Here is a 19729-nt window from a genome sequence, read left to right on the forward strand (position 1 = left end):
GACAAACATATTTTTAAAATTTAATTTTGATAATAAATTTCATCCTTAATGCAATTCTACCTAAGTAGTTTTGTATGATTCACTTTTAAATTCCAACAAGAACATCTAATTACCTACTTCAAGTGAAAAGTGCGTTGAGTGAATTTCAACATAAATAAGGTTGGTTTGAATAATTTTTAAAAATTCATAAGCTAATTGCATAATTAGCCGAAACCTAAAAGACTAAATTTAAATTATGTAATTCTCGCTTTGTACAATATATAAAACCTAAGTACTAACTCTTGGAGGGAATTAACATGCTTCGAATAAAATCATTTTGATATCTCTTTTAATTCACTGTGCAAAAGCTTGGATAGACTTTGTTACTGTTTATCGAATTTGAGTGATAATAGTAACTACGTACCTAATGATTATTTCATTTAACATGGCAATGAGCTGTTCCAAGAGATTTAATGCCCATTCAGTATTGCTGGATCACCTTTTGTGATGATCAATATCCCTCTTTACTACTTTAAAAGCCATCAATGATCAAGATGTTGAAATATGGGCGAGGAAAGAGAGGATTTGGAACAAACTATTATCCATTAATCTCAACGGAAACATGATATTATATGAACCACACTTGGACTTAGAAAGAATGATTTTGTTGTTGTTGTTGGTAAAATCAGGCTCTCCAAGTGAACAACTGCTGTTGTATTATCCTGATAAGTGGTACCTAAGAATTGAGAGATCTTGGACTAATAAGTGTTTTTCTTTTTCGATTTATAAATTTAAAGAGAGTCTAATTTCTGTCAAGGGAGAAGATCCATGTGTTAAGAATTAAGTGTTGATTCATCATCGCTGAGCTGTCATAGTATCGTTGCTGAATAACCATGTTGGAAGGTCGTTATGCATACTATTGAGAGTTGTTAGTTTCCTTCCAAAAGTTTTTTATGTATGGTTGGATGTGAGCACACGAGTTTGTTGCTTTCAGAAGATTCTACACACAACTATATAAACAATATTGTAATCTCAAATTACAATATGTAGAATGAATATTTTTTTATTTCTAATTTCTCTCAATTAATAATTTTTCTCTTTATTTTCTATGTAAACAAACAGAATTCTCAAAAAATATTTCACTTTAACTTGGTATCGGAGATCAATCTAATGGCCTTAACATGTTCCAATCAACAACCTAATGGCACTACCATAACCTCTTTCACCTTTACAAATCCAATCAAGCTTGATTTCAAGAGCTACACAACTTGGAAACAACAAATACTCTCTTCAATTCGTGGTAATGGTCTCGAAGGCTACATCAATGGATCAAGGCTATGTCCTGATCAATTTCTTCCACCAAGATATGGATATGAAGGTTCTTATTCAAATATTGAAGGTCAAGAAAATCCAGAATATACAACATGAAAATGTCAAGATCAACTCTTACTTAGCTGGATCATATCATCCATGAGTGTTGATATCTTCAGTGTTGTGGTCATTTCTAAGATTTCCTTTAAGTTGTGGAAAATCTTGAAAAACAATTTGGATCTAAATCCATAGCCAAAAAAAGTTCATCTAAAAATGCTTCTAAGCAATCTGCAAAAAAGATCCTTAACAATGTCAGAATATTTCACAAAGCTTAAAACAATTACTGATGGCCCAGCCTGCCCTGTGAGTTATTAGGATCTGATTACTCATCTCATTTTTTATTTAGATCGGTCATGTTATCTTGTGGTTGTTTACATTGAGGCAAACATGTTAACTATGGATCTTAGTGAAGCATATACTATGCTTCTCACACATGAGGCTAGACTGGACAATAGTAAGCTTCATGACAACAAAGAAATTAAGAATAACTATGCAGTCAATATAGCTCAAGTTGGAAATTTTTCAAAGAAAGGTAATAATAATGCTCAAAATAACTGGAACAAGGCTGAGGGAAATAATGGGAACACTAATTCTGGTGGAAGAGCTGGCTTTGATGGTAATGGAAGATGAGGTTACCAGGGACCAAATCGAGGAAAATGAAATTAGAATAATAACTTCAGAGGATTTACTGGTGGTTTTAACAATGGATTTCCTAGTGACTTCAATAACAACTATGGCAGAGGTGGATTTAACTCAAGAGGTTCTGAAAAGGTTTTGTTTAAGGAGGTGTTGCTTGTCAAATTTGCTTCAGGTTTAACCACACAGCAGCTGAGTGTAGAGACATGTTCAACAAGAATTTTGTCCCAAATTTTCCTGCTCCAAGTCATTTTTTCAATCAAAATCAAGGATCAAGGGCAGCTTTTATGACTACATCTGAATGAGTTACTAATCAAGGATGGTATCTAAATAGTGGAACAACTCACCACTTAACTAATACAGTTCAGAATTTGAATGATGGTAAGATCTTTTTTAGCTCAAATTTACTAATTATTGGTAATGGTCAAAGTCTTCAAATTACTCACATAGGTTATACATGTCTCTATACTTTTTTTGGTACTTGTTTACATCTGCATAATGTCCTGTATGCCTCCAAAATTACCAAGAACCTCATTAATGTTTCCAAACTTCTCGTGATAATGATATTACCATTGAATTTTTCTCTGATGTTTATTTCCTAAAAGACAATGTGAATGACACTCTGTTGGCTCAGGGGATTGCTAAAGATGGTCTGTACAAGCTACTGTCATAAGAGAAACTTATATCTTCTTCTTCTATGCAAGTGTTTTAACCTAGTTCTATAATGTCAATTTTCTCTTTCAATGATGATGTCACTTCTGTTCAAGCCTTTAATAGTGACTTATATTTCTGTTTAGAGTCCAAATCTCCCATAAGTTTTCACACTTAGGTTATGTGTTAGCAAATATATTGCATAATAGGCTTGGTCATCCAAGCAAACATGTTATATAAACTATTTTAAAGAATAATTATTTGCTGTCTGCTCATGTTGATAAATCAATCCTTTAGTTTTGTGATGTTTGTCAGCTTGAAAAATTACATCAATTACATTTTTTAGTTACTAAAATCAAAACAAAATGTCCTTTAGAATTGATTCACACAGACTTACATGGACTAGCTATGTTCTGTCCATGGATGGTTATAGATATTATATCTCTTTTGTTGATGATTTCACTAGGTATTGTTGGATTTTTCCTTTAGTTTTGAAGTCTGATGCTCTTACTACATTCAAACACTTTAAATGCTTGATTGGAAAAAAATTCAATCTTTCTATTAAAGCTTTATAGTTTGATATGAGAGGTGAATTTAAAATTCTTTCAGTCTTTTCTTCAACCAAAAGACATCTAAGCTAGATTTAGTTGTCCTCACACACATCACCAAAATGGTGTTGTTGAGAAAAAGTATAGACACATAGTTGAAACTAGTTTAACCCTTCTTACCCAAGCTAAAATGCATGTTTCTTTCTGATGGGAGGCTTTTCAAACAATCTCTTATCTCATTAATAGAATGCCAACCTCTATTCTCAATAATTTATCTCCTTATCGAAAACTTCATTACCAATCACCAAATTATCAGCTTCTTAGAATGTTTGACTGTGCTTGTTACCATTTTCTTAGACTTTACAATCAATACAAGCTTGATTTTTACTCCAAAAAATGTTTGTTCTTACGTTACAGCCCTCTTTATAGGGGCTATAAATGTCTAGTCAAATCTGGCAAAGTTTATATTTGCAGCTCATGTCATTTTTAATGAGTTTGATTTTCCATATTTTGAATTATTTTCATCCTCTTCATCTTCTTCTGAGTCCTTCCTAATTTACTCTCCATCAATTTTCATTTTCAATGATAGTGGCTTCAATCATTCGTCAGTTATACCTCCTACCTCAGTAGTGTTACCATCATCATTCTTTCCACATTTACCTCAACAAGTTATATATTTTCCTTCTTAAACCTCTAATTCCTCATCCCTTCATTATGTATCCAATTCACCTGTATCACAACCACCATCTCAACTAGTAATCCCAACTTATCTAATAATTACTTGAGCCAAATCTAGCATTTTCAAGCCAAAAACCTATTTTACAGCTACACAGACCATGAGCCAGTGAGTGTTAAAATTGCTTTAGCTGACAAGAAGTGGCATATGGCTATGCAAGATAAGTATAATGCTTTGTAGAGAAATGGTACTTGGACATTGGTTTCAGTTGAGATAGCCACCAAACTTGTTGGAAATAAGTGGATTTTTCAAGTTAAATACAACCCAGATGACGGCATTTCAAAGTATAAAGCTCAACTAGTTGTAAAAGGGCTTCATCAAACTTTTGGAGTAGATTTCTTTGAGACATTCAGTCATGTTGTAAAACCTTGCATTGTTCCAGTTGTTCTCAACTTAGCAGTCATGAATTATTGGTCTATAGCAATTAGATGTCGACAATGCTTTTCTCAATGGCTTACATATTGAATATGTGCTCATGCTTCAGCTAGAAGGCTTTATTAATCCTCAATTTCTCAATCATATCTGCAAGTTGAATAAAGCCATTTATGACCTTAAACAAGCCCCTAGGGCTTGGTATGACATATTAAAAGGATCTCTAATTTAGTAAGGATTCAGGTCTTCCAAGTCAGATACTTCATTATTTTTCAAGCATATTAGATGTGATATTTTAATCATTCTTGTCTATGTGGATGATATTCTAATAACAGGTTCAAGCAATGCTCAGATAACATGGGTTATTAATTAGCTTGGATAAGAATTTGCTCTCAAAGACTTGGGGGATTTCAATTATTTTCTTGGATTGGAAGTGACTCCATCTATTGATGGCTTACATATATCTCAAACTAAGTTTGTTAGTGATATCTTAAGGAAAGCTCACATACTTGACAGTAAAGGTTGTAACACACCTATATGTGTTGCTAATAAATTGCAAAAAAATAAAGGTTGTTTGTTTAAAAATCATTCACTTTACAAAAGCATTGATGGTTCTCTACAATATTTAACACTGATCAGTCCAGATATTGCATTTACAGTAAATAAGTTAAGCCAATTTTTGGCTGCTCCAACTACTTTATACTGGCAGGCCTATAAAAGAGTGTTGAGATATATGCGAAGTATAGCACATTTTGGACTTCAGTTCTTCAACTCAGGTTCTCTAACCTTGACAGCCTATTTTGATGCAGATTGGGGGTTTGATCTAAATGACAGAAGATCTATTGGAGGATATTGTGTTGATCTTGGAACTAATCTTGTGTCATGATCATCTAAGAAACAAAATATTGTCTCTAGATCAACTGTTGAATCCGAATATAGAGCTTTAACATTAGCCACATCTAAAATTTTGTGGACCAATTATCTATTGAAGGAACTCAAAGTATCACCCAACAAGCCTCATGTTCTTCATTGTGGTAATAAAAGTGCAGAAGCTTTAGACAACAATCTTAAATATCATTCTAGAACTAAACATATAGAATTGGATCTTCATTTTGTTAGGGAACACGTTGCCAATAAGGAATTGGTCATTGAACATGTATCCAGATCTGATCAATTAACTGATGTGCTTACAAAGCCTCTTAGTTTTGATCATTTTGCTTATATGAGAACTAAGCTCAATGTCTGTTCAAGACCTTGAGCTTATAGGGGTATGTTAAGAATTAAGTGCCGATTCATCATAGCTGAGCTGTCATTATATCATTGCTAAATATCCATGCACATTGGAAGGTCATTTTGCATATTGTTAAGAGCTATAGTTTCCCTCTAGAAGTTTGTTATGTATAAGTGGATGTGAGCACATGAGTTTGTTGCTTTCAGAAGATTTTACACACAACCATATGAACAACATTGTAATCTCAAATTACATTATGTAGAATGAATATTTTTTGGTTTCTAATTTCTCTCAATCAATAAATTTTCACTCTGTTTTCTAAGTAAACAAACAGAATTATTAGAACATAATCAAATAGACAGATGAGGATTTTGACATGATATGAGAAAAGTTATATCCGCTCTCCAGTGATTATAGGGGTGCTTTGCTCTTCATGATGTCAAGATTTCAAAGAAATGAATCAAATAATAACCAATTTGGCATCGTTAATCCTTGACTTGTATCAAATTTTTGTGAATTTCAATTTATCAATAGTTGTTTTGTAAGTTGATCGAACACATCCGTTGTTTAAATTTGTATTAACGAACATGAAGGCGATAGTTACGCTTAATTAACACTTTTTCTTTGCCTTTCTTTTTAATGTTACCCAATGTGCAGCTGAAAACTCTTTTCAAGTCGGTTTGCCAAACGGAATAAGCTACCCGAAAGCCGAATACAAGAAGGCAATAAAAGTTTATAATATTAACCTGAACTAATGTGACGATTTTCTGTAGAAGTCGCATCAAGTCAAACATACTTTAACATATATTAATAACATATTAACTTGATGTCACAGATTCAGGGTTCCTTACATTGCTAAATTAAAAATGGTTATAAGGATCTTTTAGAAGTAGTAATTACATGCGTGGATGCCCAAACGAAGTAAGAAATTTCAATCCATGGCAGCAATACAAAAATGATGGGAAGAGATGAAAATGTGAACCATCAACTTATCCGACCCAATTAAGGGACTGTCTCCTCTGACGAAGTAAAAAATAATCCGATTTTGGTGCCATTAAGAATATTGTATAACTAGTTTTAGGAGTGGCAATTTGGGTTAGGATTTGTTTACTCTATTTGATTCGATGCAAATTAAATGAGTTTGGATTTGAAAAAATTGTTTCGTTTAATAAATAAGTGAATTCTATTCAATTCATTAATTAAATGGATCTAATATGGGTTTTAGAACATTGATTCATTTATTTGTTAAGGATTCGTTTAGTAAATGAGTTATAAACGAATCGAATATAATCCATTCGTTTAAATTAATTTAATTAAATTATTTATTTATACTTAGTATGAAAAAACCTTAAAGTTTGAAGGCTAATATAATAATTATAAATGATAATAAGTTTGTATTTTGTAGGATGTTAAATTTATGCTCTTTTTATATTTTATTTTGTTTAATTTTTGTTTATTAATTATATTTTTGTAAATAAATTCATATTCAATTTATTCCTTATCGGATAAACAAATTGTAAAGGAATCCAGATTCGATTTGATTCGTTTATTAATTCTACTAAATGAATTAAACGAATCGAATCGAATCGAATCGAATATTTGTTTAATAAATGAATTGAATCCGAATCCTAAGATTTCTATTTGTTTAATGAATGAATCGAATTCGAATCAGCAAAATTTTGACCCAATTCGTTTACAATTTGATTTGAATATGACTCGTTTATTCGTTTTGCCAACTCTAACTAGTTTATTGTGTTTTTGATTAAATATTACATAAACTACACACTATCAACGTTATATTGTACTTATAATTTTTTTATTATTTTACTTTAAGTGTACAACGTGTAAGTAAGCTAATTTTCCCAGATCTCTATATTGGGTTTTGAGTGTAAAATGATAAAATGATTTGACATACAAATACGGTTGGAAAAGTATCATAATAAATTACTATTTTAAAGCATAATTTTGAGTGGACCTACTTTGTATAAGTGAGAGGTAATAATATGTACTTTTATACTTAAAATGATGCTTGGGTGAATAACAATGCACAAATTACACCATTAATTGCATTGACTAAGAGTTGGAGTTACAAAAAATTGTAGTAGCTAGTTAAATTTAAAATTAATTACGAAATTAATTCCAGAATATATCACTTGTAATTGCCAAGTAATTCAGAATTTATAATAGGCAATTAAATTTATATTTTAATATGAGATTAAATCTCGAATTTAATATGTGGTTAATGAAGCCGCATTTACATTTTGAATTTAATTTAAGAATGAAATAAAAGGTTTAACGACAACAATTATACTTTTAATTAGCTACTGTACCTAATAAGAAATTAAATACATCAGTTACAAAATTTTAGCAGTCAAATTTGTGGATAAAAATGCCTCTCATACAATTCTATGAATTGACATTCTTCTTCACTTCAAGAAAATGGCTAGGAATAATTTAAGAGAAATAAGGATAGAAGAATAAGAAGATAAACTTCAATACCTCCTTTGTCAATGTCATGTATCATCAATGTCATTTATCCAATTTCCATAAAGTTTAGAGACAATGGAACTTTTTTGTACAATAACCTCTTAGTGCGCTAGAATTATTCATTACCATTGTCTCTTGGAAAATAGGCACTGTTCAAAACCTAAAGCACTTAATAGCAGGAGGCGAATTTATTTTAATGAAGCTATAATATTATGCAGGTAGGGATGACAAATTACGAGCTTGGGCTAGATTTTTTAAAGCTCATGCCTAAGTCCATGTTATTAGTAATAGGTCCACATCCTCTAAAAGTCCATCCAACTTGGACAGTCTGAGGCTGGGCCGGACTTGAGCTTCCGTTAAATTTTTAAATAAATTCTTAATAAAGTTAAAAGTTAAAAATAAAATATTTAAAATAATGATTTTCTAATATATAATAGATAAATAGTCAAATACATAAAATAACACAATATAATAAACCACAAATAATATTTATAAATTATATTCTTTTAATTTATAAATTATAAAGCTTGAGAATTTTCCATAAACCATTAATTAAGTTCATTCACATCTGACTTTAAATTTTTTTACCCATGTCTATGGTATCACAAAGCAAGCAGGGCCTAAAGCTTATGACCCTAAGCTGGCCGACCCTAACTTTTTTACCCCACCCTACATCGAGGTCTTGATTTGCATTCTATTTTTATATCATATTTGATTTGTTATCTCATTATTGTAATCACTATTTTAACTGCTATATCACTGTTTTAACTGTAATCATTGTTATTTGTAAAGTCCCAATTTATGATTTGTAATTTCAGAATGCATTCCTCCTATTCCATTGTATTTCCCTTATGAATACTTGGAAAAAGATAGAAGCTATTGGACCAAAAAATTAACACCAAATCCGAATTTTGTTACTAAGATATAAAAATTCTCAGTTTCCTATAGTTACAAAACCACCATATATAAGTAGGAATTTCAAGTCCCTAAATGTCAAAATTTGGTAAAAATGCGAGGATCATCATTACCAAGTACGCTGTGATTTTATTTTCATTAGTTTGCCAAAAGCTTTGAAACAATTTTTTTTTTTGCCAAAATATGAATCCGACGGCATGAAACAAAGCACCCTTATCATATTTTCTCATAAGAGAATCTTGGCCTGTTTGTTCGATACATCATCTTCTTCCTTAATTGATATTAGACTGAATAGACTCTCTTCAAATTTATGAACTGACAAGTGAAAACTTCTTAGTCAAATTCTCCAAGATCTCTCATTTTTCCCGAGGATTAGGATTGTATAAGAGCAGTCGTGGAATTGAAGAGTCGGGTTCTGAAAAAATCCAATTGGCAAATATTTGATATTAACGAATAAAAGTTCGCCCCAAATCCTCTCTTTCATCACCTATATTTCAACATTATCATTAATGGTATTAAAAAATAATAAAGATAGATTGTCATCGTATATGTCAAGTGACACAGAAAGTAAAAATAGGAGGATATTGATAAAACAACAATATAAAATAAACAATGTTGAATAATATAAATGACATTTTGAACAAAAATCATAATTTTTTTTTTCAATCTTCGGGCTTTGCGGTTTTGATCTTGGTATGGACTTAAGTCCACCCAAATTGCTAATCTAAGGATGCAATTCGTTATAAGCTGATCATTTACATCCTTCCGAGCACCGTGAGACATTACATATCCTAATTTCGTACAAAAAACATTGGATTATGTGTTTCTATTTATAAGTGTGCAGGTTTTGTGTTTTCTGTGATTTCTTGAATAAGTATGTAATAAGACTGCAATAAAAGATTTTCCCAATTTTACTTCTCAATATGTTCATTAATTGGATCAAATGAAATCATGCATGAACTCTTATGATAACATTTTTTGACCTATATTTCTCATTATTGGTTTTGGCAGTCTCTTCTTTTAGCGAACACTGGCAACACAAAAAGAAAATTAAAAAAGGGGGAAACTGTTAAATTTGTAATGGCCTATTTGGTTAATTTTATGTATTTACGTAACTTATATTACAGTAGTTTCTAATTAACAAGCCTGTCTGGTTATATTCAAGAAAATTGATGTACTTAGATAATTAATACTATATGTAAAGTTACTAATATAACCTTTTCCTAGTGCGGTTCTGGTACGCGTTTCCTTTTCTTACTACAGTTTTAATTTCATTTAGGAAACTAGTTTCCTATTCAATTAGGGTAATTGTTATTACATAAAAATCTAATGGGAATAGGAAACTATTTCCTAATTCAATACGGCAAGTTATTGTCACATTATAAATACCCGTGCAGAAAAAAAAATTGGTTCCATATATCGCACTGAAAAAAAAATGGAGCAATACGAAAAGATCAGAAACTTATGATATTTTTAAGGAAGATGAATAATCATCCCAACATTGTCAAGTTGAGGAATCTTGTCAAAGAACACGAAGACGTATTCATTGTGTTCGATTACATGGAATCTGATCTTCTAAAACTTATGAAAGAAAGTGCGGGTCAAAATTTCTCTGAAGATGAAGCCAGAAACTTGTGTTTTCAAGTGTTTCAAGGTCTCCATTACATGCACCGACAGGGTTATTTTCACCGTGACCTAAAGCCTTCCAACTTGCTTGTTTCGAAAGGTGTGATCAAGATAGGGGATCTTGGAATGGTGAAGGAAATTGATTCCAGTCTGCCGTGCACTGATTACGTTACAACTCGCTGGTATCGAGCTCCTGAAGTGTTGCTTTTATCCGAGATATGTGGACCTGAAGTTGATAGGTGGGCGATGGGTGCTATTATGTTCGAGATGTTGAGTTTCAGGATTCTTTTTCCGGGAAAAAATTCAGCTGATCAAATTTACAAAATCTACGGCAGATGGGTGGCGTGAATCTAAGTGAGTTGTTACCATCAGCTAGTCGATAATCCATCAGCTTGATTTCATGGCTTTGTTCCTGGAATCCACGCATGAGGCCTACGGCTGCGGAAGCTTTGGAACATCCTTTCTTCCGGAGCTGCCATTTTGTTCCTCGATCGGTGCCTCTTCTTTGCAATAATTTTGAAGCTGTTGCGTTTCCTACTGCCACAGTCACAATGCAAGGACGTTCTTTGACATATTCTCAGGTACCGAATGATGGGCAATTATGTTCGTGCGTCAAATGTGAGATGCAAAGGACTAACCATGATCACATGATCATCAACTCTGCCAAACCGGCAACCTCCGTGATTTGTAAAACTGGTTACGCGACTAGAACTGAGATGTTGGCTTCTCGCATGCAACCGTTGCAGCAGCTGATGATGTCGAGGCCTCCCGGATTTTGAAGAAAACGTTAAGGCTGGTTATTGTATTTGTACTTAGAAACCTAACTACGTACGTACTGATTGTACTGTCGAAGATTATTCAATGCATTGATATTCATCTCCTCAGCTTCCCTAGTGTCTTTTATGTTGAATTCAATGAGTGTAAGTCCATGACCATTTTTTTTTTTTAAAGTTATGGTCAAATGTGAGATGCAAAGGACTAATAATGATGATCATATGATCATCAACTCTTCCAATCCAGCAACCTCCATGATGCATAAAACTGTTTATACAGCTACAACTAAGATGTTGGCTTCTCGGATGCAGCCATTGCAGCAGCCGATGTCGAGGCCTCCTGGATTTTGAAGAAAATGTGATGGCCGATTACTGTATTTGTTATCAAAAAACCTAGCTACGTACGTAGTATCTCTGTTGTGGATATTTTAATAGCTTCATTCATTCAAGTAAGCAAAAATTACTCAATACTGTCATTTTTTCGAATAATTTGATACCACTGGCCCTAGAAAGGACATTAACGGGTATTCAATGCACTGTCATCTTCTCAAATTAGCTATTGTCCTATACATTGATTTCACCGAGTGTAAGTCCATTTTTTTTTTAAATTGAAAAAATATTATTTAGAAGATAAAAGAGTGCATGAGAGTGATAAAAGTTACGACAAATGAAAATTAGGAACACCAAAATTCTAGAAGAAGAGGCTTCTGAATTGAATGGGGAGGTAGATTCCACAGTGGAAAAATGATAACTAAGACTATCGTTAGTTAAAGTATCCCCCACTTTGTTACCTTCACGATAAATATGTGATAAATTATTATATTAAGCGAAGCAAGTAAAGGCAATTAAACCAACTAGTGTGGAGTTTCCATGGAAGAGAGTAGCCAAAATTCTGAATACATTGAGTCATAGACATGGCGTCACATTAATCCGAAGTTTATGCCAACCCCTTAACCATGCTTGTCCAATAGCAAGAATAACTACCATAAATTCAGCATAAAAAGAGGATTCATGACCAACGAACGTAGAACTGCCAAGGAAGGTTCCATGATGATCTCTAGAAATTCCCTCACAAGCAGATAACCTAGGAATATTATTCTTACTGTTGACCTTTATCAAAGTTGGAGGGGACACCATATCACTGTAGCTATTTTCGAAGCTTTTCCAAAGCATGGATCATTACCCAACCGGGCAAAAATTGCCAAATCACGAAAGTGTGCAAGAGTACTCCCTAGGCAAGATTGACAAAGAGTAAATATTAAATTTTTACAGTAAGCTATGGCATTATGAAAAGGGAGAGTTGCATCTTGAAATCAAATATATTCATTTTTCGTTTTTAAATTATAGCTTAATGGCAACCCAGATAGCTCCACGTGAGTGGATTCAAACCCCAAATCTATTATTTCAAATCAAAAGATTAAAATTCACCAATTGATCAACTATATATCTGGCGTCTAACTATGACCAACCTCAATTAACGGACGTCCATCAACTAGATTAATTCTCAAAAACCTGCTACTTTCTAGTGTGTGGAAGAAACAAAGTTCTCAAAGAAGATAACTTCACAATACATACAACTCCTTGCTAACTCAAATTTAAGCCAACGCCATGTTTGATGAAAATTTATGGTTGCGGGTTGTGATTCCATTTATGCCATAAGAAAATCAAAAGGGTATGTTTTCGAATTATGATTGCAAAATTCCAATCAAAAGGGAAAAGTTTTGGCATGGACCAAAAGTTTTTTTCCATTCATTTCTTATCACATTTATATTTCAACTAACTATAATAATATATATACACTTAATAAATAATAAATAAATAAAATGTAATATTTAAATATATTTTGGATAGACCACTCGGTCTTTGGCCGAGTGATGGATTACTTACTCTCACATTTGTAAACATTTGTGAGAGCACCAGTTTGAGATCTCAAGGGCTCTCCCTTAATTAAGTATGATTGATTGGAGTCAATTGTAACTTTCTCTTTTGTAAATTTTAAGTGAAGTGGACGACCCTCTAATATCCCTCGAATAATTGTGAAGGTAGACAATTTGGTGGAGCGGACAACCCTAAGATATATGTGAAGATAGACAATCTAAAAAAGTATTTTATAAAATTTAATGTACGTAAAGTTATAGTTTCACTATGTAATTATAATATCTGATTGTATTATTAGTATTAAAAAAAAAAAACTCTTCTGGATAGATATTAAACCTTTCAAAACCTTTACATACCAAATAAAGAGTAAACTGATTTGAGCTCTTGTCCGGTAGCTCCAAATATTTTTCATGCTTGAAACAATGTTGAGCTGGAATATGTTTTTGATTACCAAAGCTTAATCACTTTGAACATTACAACTGAAGAGCATAGAGGATTTGTCATAATCGAATAATTTTCCAGAGGTTGTAGTGTAGCAATTAAAAATTCTTTTCAAATTTTGACAATCTGTAGCTGATGCCCTAGTGAATACAAGACTGTCATCCACAAAAAGAATGTGAGAGATTTTAGTGCCATTGCCAAATGACAGCCCATGAATGAGCTTCTACTGTTCAGCCCACACCAGCAAAGAAGAAAAAGCCTCTGCACATATGATCAAAAGGTATGGAGATAGCAGACATATTTTCCTTAGCCCACCCTGAGGTTTGATTAGTCCGCTAATCATACCATTTATAATTACAGAAAAAGAAGCAAAGCTTATACACCTCATGACCAATCGTACATAATTTTGAAAAAAACCTAGCTCCAACATGGTTTGCTCAAGAAAATTCCATTCTAATCTATCGTAGGCTTTACTAATATTGAGCTTTATAGCCACAAGGCTATTTCTTTTCCCCTTACCGTGTCTTATTTTATAGGAGCATTTGTGACCTACAGTGATATTGACGGTTATCAGCCTATTAGGGATGAAAGCACTTTGCATTGGGGATATGATTTTGGACAGGGTTTGTTTAAGCCTTTTTACTATTGTCTTAGCAATAATTTTATAGATAACGTTACAAAGACTAATAGGCCTAAAATCAGTGACTTTTATAGGTTTTCCAATCTTAGGAATTAGAGCAATATATGCATGATTGAGAGGGCCTATAGTACCTTGCTTGTTGAGGATGTGGAGGCAAGTAGTGATAACTCCGGATTTAATCGTTTGCCAATGTTTTTGGTAAAAGACTGCTAGCAATCCATCAGGCCTTGGAGTCTTCGTTGGACACATCTGTGATAAGGCTTCAACAATTTGCTCTGTTCAGAAAGGCTTGTCCAATTGCTCGTTCATGTCATTTGAGACCCTCGGTGTTATCCCTGAAAGAGCTGCTGCTATTTGGTTCTAGCTTGGTCTGGATGTGGTGAACAAATTTGTGAAATAAGTGCAAAACTCATGCTCCACTTCTTCAACATTTTTAATCGATCTTCCGGTTTCATCTTCAATTCCCCATATTACATTCTTTTTCTTCTGCGATGAGGCTTTATAATGGAAAAACTTGGTGTTCTTATCCCCCTTTTTATGCCGATCCGCTCTCGATCGCTATTTTCAGAAAATCTCTTCACCAACCACTATGTTATGAATATGTCTCTCCACCCATTTAATTTCATCCCCAAATTCATACTGCACATTTTTTCCTTTAAGCTCTGCAACTGTTTCTTCAACTTCTTCAGTTTCTTTTCTCTCCCCTTAAATTCTTCCTTGCTACACAGAATCAAACTAGCCATGGAATCTTTAATCACCTTATGGGATAAATGTATGGGATCATCTATGTTCCAGCATCCATGTTTATGCCATTCTTCTTTAATTATACTTTTACAGGTGTCATATGAGATCCACATATCTTCATAATGGATTTGTGAAGTTCTCTTTATTTGATAATTCAGGCCATTACTTCTATTATAAACCTCCATCAACACCGGGCTGTGATCGAACATCCAACTCTTGAGATTAACAGCTACACAGTCAACAAATCTCTCACTTCAAACCTCATTGCATAAAAATCTGTCTAATCGTTCTTCCACAAAGTTAGGGCTAAATCTTCCGTTACCCCATGTAAACAGATATCTCTTGCAGCCTACATCCTTTAGATTATAATCTCTTAAGGCTTCTCTAAAGTCACTAATTTGGTTTGGATTTTTATCATTGCCAACACTCTTCTCATGTGGGTGTAAAATTTCATTAAAATCACCGAAACATAACCAAGGTATGGAAGATAAATCTGATAGGCGTCTCATTAATGTCCATGTGTGCTTTTTTTGTTGCATTTCTGGATGTCCATACACTTATGTACATTGCATTTGCTTTCCATTGCCCATTTGTTGTTCAGCATCAATGTGGTGCTTACTAAATGACTTAATTTGCACACAAATTTCAAAGTTCCAAAGCATTGCAAGACCTTCTCCCCTTCCATTACTATCCATAGCAAAACAACTATCAAAATTTAGCTTACTACGAACCGTATCCATTTGCATAGATTGCAACTTTGTCTCACTCAAAAACATAAGTTGAGGTCTATGAATTTGGAGAATTTGTTTCATTGCTAGGAACATCCGGGAATTCCCCAAACCCCGAATGTTCCGGCTGAGGATTTTCATGGCTTCCAGCGTTCTTGATCGCCAACCTCTACCGATATCTCTTATATGTTTGAGTCTGCAATTTCCATTCCCTCCATTGCCAACGGTTCCTAGCTCAAATTGAGTCTTGCCACTGGTGAATTCAATTGATATTACTTTGTTTCTAATTTGGGTAGGCTAGTCACTTTCATCTTCTTTTGTTTTGGACTTTGCCCAGTTAGCTCACAACTTGGCCTTTTTAACACCCCTAACCTATATTTGTTTCCACCATTGGAGTTTGTGTTTCGGGCTTGTAATTTTCATTTCCTTCTATTGGGTCTCATTGGAGCCCTTCGAGACCAATTTCCTCTCTTTGCTTCTTCCGCGCCTTCTTAGTACAATATCTCCTCATAAACTTTAATTGGTGTTGCCTCCAAACTTTCTCGCTTGTTTTTAACATTTTTATTTCTCGCATGAATTCCCACATTTCCAAGTCCTCTTGTGTTTCCCTCTATCTCATGCTTCTTTTTGCCGCTTGTTTGCTGTGCCATTGTTATTTCCAACATGCCATTCATTAAACGCTTTTCACCTACTCGTTCCACCTCATCACCTATAGCTAATTCATTAGTTTGATCCATCTCTTCCTGATTTGGTTTTGTCAACCAGGTTACTTTGACTCTGTTGAGGTTGTTGTGAGCAGCCATAATGTTCTGAGTTTGCCGAGTTACTCACTAATTTGCCACTATCCCTATTCCATCTCTCATTGATACGGTGCTTCTTTGAGCGTCCTCCTACTGTAACTGCCTTCATCCACACCCCATATGGAAGTTCCTCTTTTCGTTGACCCTAATACTTAGCACATTCCTTGAACTAGTGGCTAATAACTCCACAAATGAAATAAAAGTCAGGCAATCATTCATAATCTATAGACATTGGAATATCTGCATCACCCTCTTGTAAGATCTTTTCTAATGGCTGAGTCATTTTGATCGAAATTCTAACTCTTACAAATTCCCCAATATATTCACCATATTCGTTTGTTTCAACCTCCTTTACTATTCTAATCTTCCCACCTAATTCTTGGAGAAAATATCTTTCCAAACAGGCAACTCGGACATTTCGAATCTACACCCAGAATGTTGTATGAGTGAAAGACTGTTTTGTGATCTCCCCCAATCTTCCCACCCAATTCTTGGAGAAAATATCTTTCCAAACAGGCAACTGGGACATTTCGAATCTACACCCAGAATGTTGTATGAGTGAAAGACTGTTTTGTGATCTCCCCCAATTCCTTTCGGTTCTGTAAGGACAATTAAGGCCTTATCAAAGTGCCAAAGGCCTCCTGCCATCACCCTTCTTTTATCAGCTTCATCTGCAAACTTGAACATAAAGATATGAGCACCCAAGCTCTCTATCTTAACTTCTTTAATTGTCCTCCAAACTTGTTGTAATGCCATCTTCAGCCCTTTCTTATGAACTCCTCTTGTAAGAAGTATCTTGCCCATCAAATAGCCAGCCAATACCTTCTCTCTTTTTTCTTTCATTCTCACTTCCAAAGTTACTTTATTTTTTTTTTCTCTTTGATAGTTATCGCTTTACACTTACGAATTAATTCCTTTGTATCCATAGCATTTAAGACCTTTCAGAAATAATTGTTGCATTCACTGTTCTAAAAGTAACCTTGTGTTTAAATCCCTTACCTGTAACACCCTAGGCAAATCTCACATCGGCAAAGCACATGATAAATACTGGGTTTATAAAGGGTGATCTACATCTTAATTGGCAAGATGCGTTTTGGGGTGTATAGGCGCCGTAGAAACAAACGTGTACAGAGCTTCTTAAGGCCCAACGCGGACAATATCTTGTCAGGTCTAGGTTGGGTCATGACATTATGGTATCAGAATGGCTCTGCGTATCATCTTAAGCAATGTTGGGGCAAACCACGTCGAGGACACTGAGTCCCCAAGAGGGGTGTGTGTAACATCCTAGGCAAATCCCACATCGGCAAAGCATGGGAGAGATGTTGGGATTATAAAGGGTGATATACACCTTAACTGGCAAAACACATTTTGGAGTATATGGGCGCCCCAGAAATAAAACCGTGCAAGCCTTATTAAGACCCAAAGTGGACAATATCTTGTTAGGTCTGGGTTGGGTCATGACATTATGGTATCAGAGTGGCTCTGTGTCCTCTTGAGCGATAGTGGAGCAAAACTCAGCGAGGACGCTGAGTCCCCAAAGGGGTGTATGTAACATCCTAGGAAAATCCTACATCGGTAAAGTATAGGAGAGATGTTGGGTTTATAAGGGTTATCCACACCTTAATTTGTAAGACGCGTTTTGGAGTGTATGGGCGCCCCTGAAACAAACCCGTGCGGGCCTTGTTAAGGTTCAAAACGGATAATGTCTTGTCAGGTCTGGGTTGGGTCATGACATTATGGTATCAGAGCGGCTCCACATGTCCTCTTGAGCGATGGTGAGGCAAACTTCAATGAGGACGTTGAGTCCTCAAGAGGGGGTGTATGTAACACCCTAGGCAAATCCCACATCGGCAAAGCACATGAAAGATGTTGAGTTTATAAGGGGTGATCTACACCTTAATTGGCAAGACACGTTTTGGGCCTTGTATAGGCGCCCCAGAAACAAACAAGCACATCTATTTTTTTCAAAATTAATAGTTGAGTCTTAAATGTGAACTTATTTAGTGGCTGCAAATTATGAACCCATTTTTTATTTCGGTGAAAACGAAAGTGTAAAATGCAAAACAGAAAACGTAAAATGATATGATGCAATAATTACATAATTAATGTTTTCCCTAAGATATAGTAAAAGCATATGTTTCACCAAAAAATTTTGAAGCCTTACCGGTCCTCCCAGCCGTTTTATTTATTTATTTATTTATTTTTAGTATTTATATAAATGAAACTAAAACTCTCGTCACCCACATGAGTGGTTGAATCTAAGCCACTTAAAGTTAATAATTCATGGCTTGAGTGAGTTTGCTCCCCAGTTCGAGTCGCAGGGAAGTCGCCTTTGTTAGGAGAACCTGTGCCTCTCGGTTCGAGCGGGGACTTTTAGTCTAGGTTTTGGTACGGGCTTAAAGGTACCTCTCACAGTTGGGGCCCTCTCCAGGATACCTCGTGGTCAAAACAAAAAAAAAAAAGTTAATAATTCATGAAATGGTGCCTTTGTTTTGTGGCGGTCCCGGGGCCTTTGCCTCTGATTAATATTATTCTTTTAGCGTGTGGATTCCACAAATCGAAACCCTTCGGAATTTTAATTATTATTTACTGAAATATCATTTTCCCTATGGCTTCTACATATTATGCCTATAGCTAGTGATTGTTACGTAATTCATATAAAAAATCAATTTTAGAATTGTAACTATTTTAATTAACTGATGCAAGGTAAATTCCTTACAGAAAAAATTCATCTATGTTCTCTTAGATTATAAAAGATGAAAGTAGCGTAATTAAGTTTAAGAGAAAACTGATTTTATTAAATTTCAAGGACGAAACGAAAAAAATAATAAGAGAGATAAAAAGAATTTCTAAGAGAACGAAAGTATCATTCGACAAATAAATTTAAATTCATAATTTTTTCTGCCCGATCTAATATTAATTCTTAGCGGCAAGCCTACGGCACAAGCCACATATATGCAATTATGCATAATTTTTATTGGTTAAAACGTGACATTGATGATGTTGAAAGAACAAATAATAAACAATAATACAATAAAACCTCCAAATAGAAATACTTTATATATGAATAATTTCTTTATAGTAATTAAAATTTTGGTCCCAAGTTGGGACCAGTTATAATTAAAAATAAATTTTACATTGTAATAAGTTATATTTTTTATAAGTCCCGACTT

General features: G+C 34.1%; 1 pseudogene; it reads left to right on the forward strand.

The window, feature by feature from the left end:
- Positions 1-10390: 10390 nt before the first annotated feature.
- On the forward strand, positions 10391-11331 carry LOC102629258 (cyclin-dependent kinase F-4-like; annotated as a pseudogene).
- The last annotated feature ends 8398 nt before the right edge of the window (positions 11332-19729 follow it).

This window comes from Citrus sinensis, chromosome 2, assembly GCF_022201045.2.
Source record: "Citrus sinensis cultivar Valencia sweet orange chromosome 2, DVS_A1.0, whole genome shotgun sequence".
In the NCBI taxonomy this organism is placed as follows: Eukaryota; Viridiplantae; Streptophyta; class Magnoliopsida; order Sapindales; family Rutaceae; genus Citrus; species Citrus sinensis.